Source organism: Lolium perenne, chromosome 4 (assembly GCF_019359855.2).
Source record: "Lolium perenne isolate Kyuss_39 chromosome 4, Kyuss_2.0, whole genome shotgun sequence".
In the NCBI taxonomy this organism is placed as follows: domain Eukaryota; kingdom Viridiplantae; phylum Streptophyta; class Magnoliopsida; order Poales; family Poaceae; genus Lolium; species Lolium perenne.
In genome coordinates, this window is record NC_067247.2 from 35,516,503 (window position 1) to 35,525,496 (window position 8,994).

The 8,994-nt window shown below is 44.1% G+C and overlaps 2 long non-coding RNA genes across 2 annotated transcripts; one reads left to right on the top strand and one right to left on the bottom strand.

Moving 5' to 3' along the window:
- Nucleotides 1-207: 207 nt before the first annotated feature.
- Nucleotides 208-4,059, bottom strand: LOC127319641 (uncharacterized). The gene is made up of 3 exons (XR_007862592.2): nucleotides 2,157-4,059; nucleotides 1,163-1,321; nucleotides 208-581 (listed from the first exon to the last, which is right to left on the bottom strand). It is a non-coding gene; the product is annotated as an uncharacterized lncRNA (long non-coding RNA).
- Nucleotides 4,060-4,739: 680 nt separating this feature from the next.
- Nucleotides 4,740-5,538, top strand: LOC127319683 (uncharacterized). The gene is made up of 2 exons (XR_007862624.2): nucleotides 4,740-5,058; nucleotides 5,141-5,538. It is a non-coding gene; the product is annotated as an uncharacterized lncRNA (long non-coding RNA).
- Nucleotides 5,539-8,994: the final 3,456 nt, after the last annotated feature.

Sequence of the window (8,994 nt, forward strand, 5' to 3'; positions counted from 1 at the left end):
GTCAGAGACGAGATTTTCAAGTTATGAATGAGATGGCAATAGTAAAGAATCTGATTCAGTAGTGTTTCTTACATGTACGAACAAAGGGCAGCATAAGGATAGTAGTGGACACCAGTATATTCTCAAAAATAAAAGAAAACAGTAGATAGTGGTCTCATACAACAGAACAAAACAGAGAGTAGAAAGGGACAATCGATAAATCTTGAATTAATGTTACATCGCCGAATATCATAGGAGAACACATAATTTATATCGATGATTTCAGTATATGATGTATTAGCACAATGCAACAAAAAAAAATCCATGTTGAACATATGGTAGAAAATGCCAAGCAAGTCAGGAGCAAACCGCTCTATTAGGAAGTTACAGAAGGGTCATAATAACCTTGAACGTATATGTTGACAAACTACACTTCCTGACAGGATAAAACTAAATTTTCACATAGACAATAGGTGAACTTCCTCACGAGGGCGATGTGAACTTGCTGACAAAATAATTGACGAGGATAATTCACGGGAAAGAAGAGGCGAGCTTCACAGTATAGTTGATGTGAACTTCTGCCATGTGCACCTATAAAAAACCTGAACAATAAATTGTGAACTGCAGTTTGTCCGCCTATGTTATCTCTACAAATTTTACATATATAAATAGTGAACTTTCTAGTGCATACGGATTGAACTTCACAATAAAACAAATACAAAATCCATGTGCGGCCAGAATTTCCTTTAAAGAATGAACTCCTAGTGAATACCAAACAAACATCCAAAATGTTGAACTCTTTGGACTGAAGAAAATAAACTTACAAAATGGAGCCCACTTCTACTTTTTTACATATAATGAACTGCTATTTTTCTCGTATGTGCACTTCCGGACAAATATACTTTCTATTAGTTTCTCTGTAGAGTAGGACTATAAAGAGTGAACTTTTTTGACAAGAAAATGAACTTCACTCTTATATTCGTGACAAAATAAAAATAACAAACTTCCAGTGTTAAAATATAAATTTCCAGTGTTAAAATATAATTGATTGATGCAGCGTCGAAGTGATCTTTACAGCTAGAATAAGTGAACTTCCTCTAAAGGCTTCGTGAGGTGGACTCCCCCTCATATAGAACTGAAATTTTATCCGACAAAATAATGAACTTCAGAACCAATGGCGCACCTGGACTTGGATGACATAGACGATGGTGCAATCCTAGTCGTACTCCACCATGCCGGCGTCTCGTTCCCGTCTGCTACTGCCGACAGCACCATGATGCTCAAAAAATTCACGTGGATACAGACAAAGGTGTATTTTTTCTGTGAGAGGCAAAGTGCACGTCTGTGTTACCCAAAGAGACCAAGTTAACTTCTTCATCTAACCGAAAAATTGTCAAAATAAGGGTGCACATAGTAAACTTCAACCGCAAGAGTGAACTACACTAGAAAATAAACTAAACAGGAGCAGCTCTCTGGTCTTTTTTACAGCCCATGGTCTGAGATGAGCTACAAGCAAACATGTAGCTGCACTCTTCATCTCATGGTCTGATCCTGAACTTAGCTGGGCAGCGATAATCCTAGCTGGAACCATATGCCACAATGTTTGTTCCTAAGAGTTGGGATGTCCATGGTACTGTTAAGCGGCGAATGTTACTGAACTGGTTTGGATTTAGAAAAGCCATCATCCAACAATGATTATATTTTGTATGCCCAGATATTTCTTTAATAAAATTTTCGAAGTTGTGCGTCCTAGTATGCCCAAAATCAGATCTCGTACACAAAACATGCGAAGATCTAACAATCTAGCTAACTAGACTCATTATTAGCAAACACATAATGAAACTGTAAAAAGCTCTTCGCACGTCAGTCTCTCTGTTCCCTCCCTAGGTGCTTACCTGAATCGCCCCTAAATCCCACTTAGAAATATTACTTCACGGCTAGGAAGATTCCACACCTAATTCTTATAAAAAAGAAAGATAAATGAAAGTGACATTTTGACATTCCAGGGAAGTAAACTGATGTACTAAACTGGGCTATTTATGCAACTGGACCGAGTAGTAGTTCTTGCTTGTTTTGAGCTAAACATAGTACTCTAGCTGAGGTCGCCTCTTGCTTGGCAAGACGCCTGAATCATCAGAGATCTGGACAAAATGATGTAAGATTAGCTACAAAATTACCTGGGATGCAGCGCTCCACCATATGAACTTCTCGTGGACTCTACCGAATGGGCAACAAACAGACAAGGGCCTGGTGCTCCTCGACCTCGTTGCGCAGTCATCCTCTTGATGGAACTAAAATCACCAAATTTGAACTCGAATCTGCACATCAAGAAGGTAGGCTCCTCCATGGTGGATCGGAGCGGGGTTTGTTGAGGCTCTAGTGCAGCGCTGCAGGCGAGTGGAAGTTCAGGGCGGCGCTCAGGAGGAAATATAGTCCGTTCTCGGGTTGGTTTGGTTGTACATGATGGAGGGGTTCAGCGACAGGCTCCTGCAGGCTCAATCATTTGTCCCCATCAACTTATTTTTCACTCCATTTTATACACAAAGGAAACATAACATGCTTGCTCGCTAAAGAAAAGGAGTATGGCAGTTCAGGACACCACAAATATAGGCATTTCAGATGAGCAAAAAAAGAAATTTAGATGGGCGGAAAAAGAAGTTTGGACGGTAAAGCCCGGTGTGGACTCCTGTAGCGGCGCCCGGTGGACTCGCATGGCAGCCAGCGTGAACTTCCATGGCAGCCATGCAATCCATGCTGGAGGATGGCGAGTGGCATTTTTCTTCTCCGCGCCTTCCTACTTTGTGGTGGCTGTGCTGCAGAACTAGCTAGGAAGCCGCCATTGTAGTTCATATCACAAGGACATGGGGATTCATATTGACATGGTGAGTGAACTGATGCTCTTGCACGAGGTCCACATGCACTAGACTGCCGGTGGATGCCTGGCCGCGCCCTGGACTCCATGGAGGCATCTACTAGATTGCCGGGGAGGCCTGAGTGAACTCTTATCGCCTATATGGGAACTTCAGTAGGATGAATTGAACCTTTTTATCATCAAAAAATTGAACCCCGCCGCTGTACCAAATGAAATTCTCAGAAATATAAAAGCTAAATCCACATTCTTTTGTTTTAAATTGGGTTCTTATCGTGTCCTTTTAACTGAAGCTATCCGAGAAACTAAATGAACTCGCGAAAATAGGAAGTAAACTGCCTCTTTTGAATAATTTTAACTTCTCTTTGTATTGCACAAAACTTATCTACTGCATTTTATTTTCCTTTCATGAATAAAAGAAAAATTGGTTCTCACAGCCATATCAACTAGCACATAGGGAGCACCAAACCGCTATCGGAAAACAAGATAAATTTGCTTTTTTTTTTGTCAAAACTACTCTGAATCACAGGGAAAAGTTTAACACGCAAATAGATCAGGGGAGAGAGAGAGCTGCGATTGATGTTTTTGGTCATGCCTTACTTGCTAGGGAGCTGCTGCAGAGCTGCATTATTAAGAGCACTAACTGATATTCAGAAACGGCGAGCAACAAGTTCAGAACAGAAGTTAAGTGGAAAGCAAAAGTAGAAGATGTCAAACCTGGCGGTTAGTAATAATATTCCGGTCCTGGACTAATTGAACTGCTCCATGATGTCAAAAAATAATCGACTTAACTGCCCGTAGCTGAGAAGTGAGCAGCCGCTCTTGCCTGCCTGTCGAGGCTGAAAACTGAATAGCGCTAGGTGAACTCCCATGCGGCTCACAGTCGATCTGCAGGGAAGGGGAGGACGGAGCGCCACGTGCAGGGGATCTGAGCCGTGGTGCGTGAATCTGCAGGGGGGTGGGGATTTGGCGATGCACGACCTGCAGGGGATGGGATGGGCTGCTCAGGAGCAGCCAGGGATGGGATTTGGTGGCGCGCGAGCTGCAGGGGAGGAGATCGGCGGAGGGCGAGCTGGGAGGAGGGTCACCGCCGGCTGGTAGGTCGCAAGACGTGGCCCCTGGGCGGCGGGGAGCACCCAGCGCCGGCGATACGGGGGATTCGGGCACGGGGTTGGTGGAAGATGGGGTGGTACGGGTGGGTGCCTCGTTTTTTGGGGGGTGGCTTCAGTACAACAGCAAAATGCGTAGGCGTCACGGTGGTGCCGAGGTGCTACGGTCTGGGAAGGAGACGGGTTCTGAGATGAGGGCTGCCGCCGGGAGGAAGGTGGTGTGCCACCAGTGAAGAAGGAGATGCAGGGATTCGGTGCCGGCCGCCAGGAAAAATGCGGCGCGGGAGTTGAGTCCGGCCGCCAGGAAGAAGGTGGGGCGGGAGTTGGGGACGGCCGCCGGGAAGAAGGTGGGGCGGGAATTGGGGATGGGGATGGCCGCCGGGAAGAAGCTGGGGAAGTTCACAGGGAGGAGAAGTGCATTGTGGCGTCGGTGGGTTTTCTCACACCGGGTTGGTTCGGGAGCTTGTCCGTGGTTCGGCTCGGCCTGGGCCAGGGGGTTCGAGAATAGCTATTCTAGACCCCTCTTAAGGGGTTCGAGAATAGTTGGGCTATTTATATATGGCGTCGTATCTTATGCATCCAGCTCTTCGGTGAATCCGTGCATCCTCGTAATCTCAGTCGAAGGATCAAAATCCTGCGCCTCACGTCGAGTCAAAAGAAATTTTGCAGTTACACGCCCGCTTCCGGATTTAACCGCGTATAATTTTGTAAAAAACCCCCGTAGCCTCTTAATCTTTAAAACCAGTATCCACATGTGAGTCCGCATCCGTGCATCCAATCTAGGGCTCATAGCTCGTTTTCCCCTCTGTCGACCAGGGCGAGGAGACCACGGTGGCCGCCGTCCTCAGTTTCTTCCGCTTGCGCGGCTTGCAGGCCGCTGCCTCCTTCGACATGATCTGAAGACCCTCCGCTAGCGCCTCCTTCGACAGGCCATGCAATCTCCTCGGCTTCACCTCCAGCGATGGCGAGCTGCTGCTGCTGCTAGAGGAGTTGAGGGGCGCCACTGACATGGAAGGCGGCAAGGCGAGGCTTATCCGGTGGAGGGTGCTCACCATGTCGCCGCTCGACTGCAGACCCGGCAGCATCACATCGGTACTGCAGGTGTTGATCTGAAATTGCTTACGAAATTCCCTTTACATGTGTGGTGCAATTTAACTGAATTTTCATACCAATTCAATTGCAGATTGTGATGAATTATGTTGGTCAGGTGATGGTCTTTACTAGTTGAGTTCTAGAATGCTGTTCCGACACGGACGGAGGCAATGAATTGCTAGATGGTTTATTACAGCAGATTTCTGGATGGGTTTATTTCTACCTGGACAGTTTACAACTTGGTCTGGCTTGACAAATAGCCCAGTAATTCTTGAGTTTGCTTGTGCTTCCGCGGTGTCTCGATCCAGAAAAGGGCATTGACTCTAGATAATGTGTCATTTACATAGAAATAAGTTTATCGTGTGATGTACTTGCTGAAGTTGGAGTCATTGAGTTATATTAGAAACAAGGGCACTGGTGATGTATGTTGTTGTAACTGATTGTAAACACATTTGTTCTGTGTATAAATAAAGTTCTCCTTTTGAATGATGAGAAGGTCTGGACACACCTATATGTTCTTTTTTATTCAGTACGTATCCTAGCCCTGCTATCTAACATGCTGGTAGTTGTGATAGAATTCGATATGTAGATAAAATTATCGGACAACATAACCATGGTCATGTTTAAGATTCTGAATCCGGACTAGAAGTTCTGAATTGTCAACAGAAAAATGAAGGATATATGACAGGAAACCTCACATGGAAGGTTTCTATATAAATTAGAATATAATCAGACTTTGTGTTCTCATCATTTTGATTAACCCATTGGCCATATGCATTGTTACCTTTGATGGTCATGTGATACTGCATAGCCCGTGCAGCTGTGAACCCTCTACCTGGTTGTGCCTTATGGGTTTAAGATGTCAGGTTACAAGTGTGAATGGTGTCCAGTTGTGAGCGACTTGTAGAACTAACGTCATGAACCTGGTAGGTCGTCACTTCTTAATGGTGCAAGTGGTTTGAGTAGTTGTTGCTTCTCAAGCTTGCTTCTATCATGAAAATTAAGGTTGTATATAATTTCTGATTTTATAATTTGCTTTTCTTTTCTTTTAGAAGCAAACAAGGGAGATTTGGCTGATACACGGACTAACGGCTGCAGTCCTTGTTTTCCTTAACGGTGGCTACCTTCACCTTCCTCCAAAGGTGCTCCAGCCTCCATTTCGCAAAAGCAAAAACCTTCTAACTGAATTTTTGTACCAATTCAATTGCAGACTGTGATGAATGATGATGGCCAGTAGATGGTCTGTGCTAGTTGATTTCTGAAATATTGTTCCGGTACCGAGGAAGCAGGAGGCAAAGGATTGCTGGATGGTTTAGGACAGATTGGTGTTATGGTTTTACTTCTCCCTGGAGTCTGGCTTGGCAAATAATCTAGTGATTCTTGAGTCTGACTTTGCTTTGGCGCTGTCATGATTCCAGAAAAGGGTCTCGGTGTCTCTAGATAATGTACCATTTACATGTCTTAGGTGATGTATGCTGCGGTAACTGAAAATTTTCCTTGTTCTTGTGTACTGTATGTATCTAGTACTCATAGAGTAGCCTCCTGAGTAGAGTCGATTCCATTTTCTCTTTGTTGGGTGTGTGTGTGGCTTGTGGGTTTATAGTGTGTATGTCCAATGTTGGCGTCACTAATTTTTCAGAAAGGAGTGTAAATTGTTGTGAATGGAAATAACAGAAACAAGCTGTTTCTTATACTTTGTTGTACTTACAGTTTGGGGTAGTCTGGCCTGAACTTACTAGAGTCAGCCCGTAGTATGTGGTTAAACAATGCTTGATTTGTGTGCCTTATGTGAGCCATATGCAGCAGATTCAGTTTATGAGTATCAAATAAATATGTGGCTAAACAATGATTGTGTCAAATGGATTACAGTTTTTCCATCAGGTTTGAAAGCTCCCATAGAAGCATCATATTTCAGCAAGTCTTTGTAAATTGACATGAATCATTCATTGCAGCTTAGTTTTCAGTTCTGACTCGAGTGAAGACACTGCAAAATGTCCCTGAACAATTTACTTAAGTACTTGTTTAATAAGTACTGTAAAAGCATGTCACTATATACCGGAGTTTTTGTTTAATATAAGTACTGCAAAATGTTTCTGAACACTTTACCAAAGCATGTCTATCTTTTTGTTTTAAGGATCTCCTGATCGATTCATATAGAATCTGCTGCATTTGGCCATTTTTGTGGCATTTCTATTGATATAATCTTATTGGGTCTGTACCCGGAAACGTCAGTGAAACTAGTGCGTAATTTTGCTTACAGAAGTGTGTGAACTTAAATTGAATGAATTCATCTACGGAGTATCATTTTTTGGGTAGTTTGAAGTGAACATCTATGAGACGATTCATAAAATAGAACATAGCTGTTGTCTGTTAACATACCAGCTTGTTACATAGAACTATAGAAGCTTCTTACATAGAAGCAGCAGTCCAGACCTCACAATTCAAAAAGAGAACTTTATTTATGAACAACATGAATGTGATTACAATCACTTAACATCCCTTGTTTCTAGTATACACCACTAACTCGATGACTTGAACTTCAGGAAGTACATCGCAGATTAAGCTATTTCCTATGTAAATGGTAGTACATTATCTACAAACATCGAGGCCTTTTTCTGGATTGATGACACCGCGGTAGCACAATCAGACTCAAGAATCACTGGACTATTTGCCAAGCCAGACCAAGTTGTAAACAAACGAGGGAGAGGTAAAACCATCCAACAATCAAACTATCCAACAACCCATTGCCTTTGCTTCCTCGGCGCCGGAACAATCTTCCAGAACTGAGCTAGAATAGACCATCAGATGACCAACATCGATCATCACAATCTGCAGTTTAATTGGTACAAAAATTCCGTTAAATGCCACACATGCAGAAGCAATGCTGCCCAATTCGAGGTCGTCACCTGCAGCACCGACGGTATGCCGCTGGGTCTGAAGTCTAGCTCGGCGACATGTCGCTCCATCGCGTGCACCCTCCACCGGATAACCTTGCCTTGGATCTTCGGCTCCCTGCAGCAGCGGAGGTACTTGCAGAAAATGTCTGGAGGCGTCGTCCTGGAAGTCGCGCGCGCAGACGAACTTGAGGAGAACGGCGGCGGGTGGCCGTGGTCTCCTCGCCCTTGGTTGGCAGGGGAAAACGAGGCCATGACCCCAAGATCTGGAGCACGGCTGGGGTTTCGGAGATTAAGAGATAGGGGGTATTTTGCAAAAGAGACGTTGGTTAAAGCTAGAAGCGGGCATGTAAATGTAAATTTACTTTTGACTCGACGTGAGCCACATGATTTTAATCGTTGGACTAGATTGCAGGATGCAGGGATACACGAACGTCACAGATTCATAAGATACGACGCATCAAGTCAGCAGCGGCTTAATTTATATAACTTGGCAGACTTTGTAATAACTAAGGTTCCATCAGCGGAGCCATTATGATCTTCTTCCTCCGCTTCCTCACCGGAGTCCATCGTCACCGCCATCATCCAGAATACCGCCGGCTATGAGGTTAGCCATGAATTCTTCTTGGACTTTGTTTCTGTCAGCGTCCATAGTTTCTGCAATGACTTGCAAGTTATAGGAACCATCGTATAATCACATACATAGATATTAATTAAGGATAATACAGAAAACAGAAATTGAAGTTACATATATAGTTATTAATTAAGGATTGATAATGTAGTGCTGAAAGCAGATAGTGCAGTTACATGCATATATAGCTCGGGTCCATTTTTATTTAACACTAATACATCACTACAACCGACTCCCATGCATGAACCTAGCTCTCAACATTGACCGGGTGCTGAGCCACGAGGTGCCAAGCCGCGCAGGGAGAACACCCAAAGATACGGAACAATCACGGGATCATAGCTCACGTGAGATCCTCTCATAACTGACCATCCGTTCCTATACATGCTGGTGTCTAACACATGTAGGTAACAGCGAACGTGC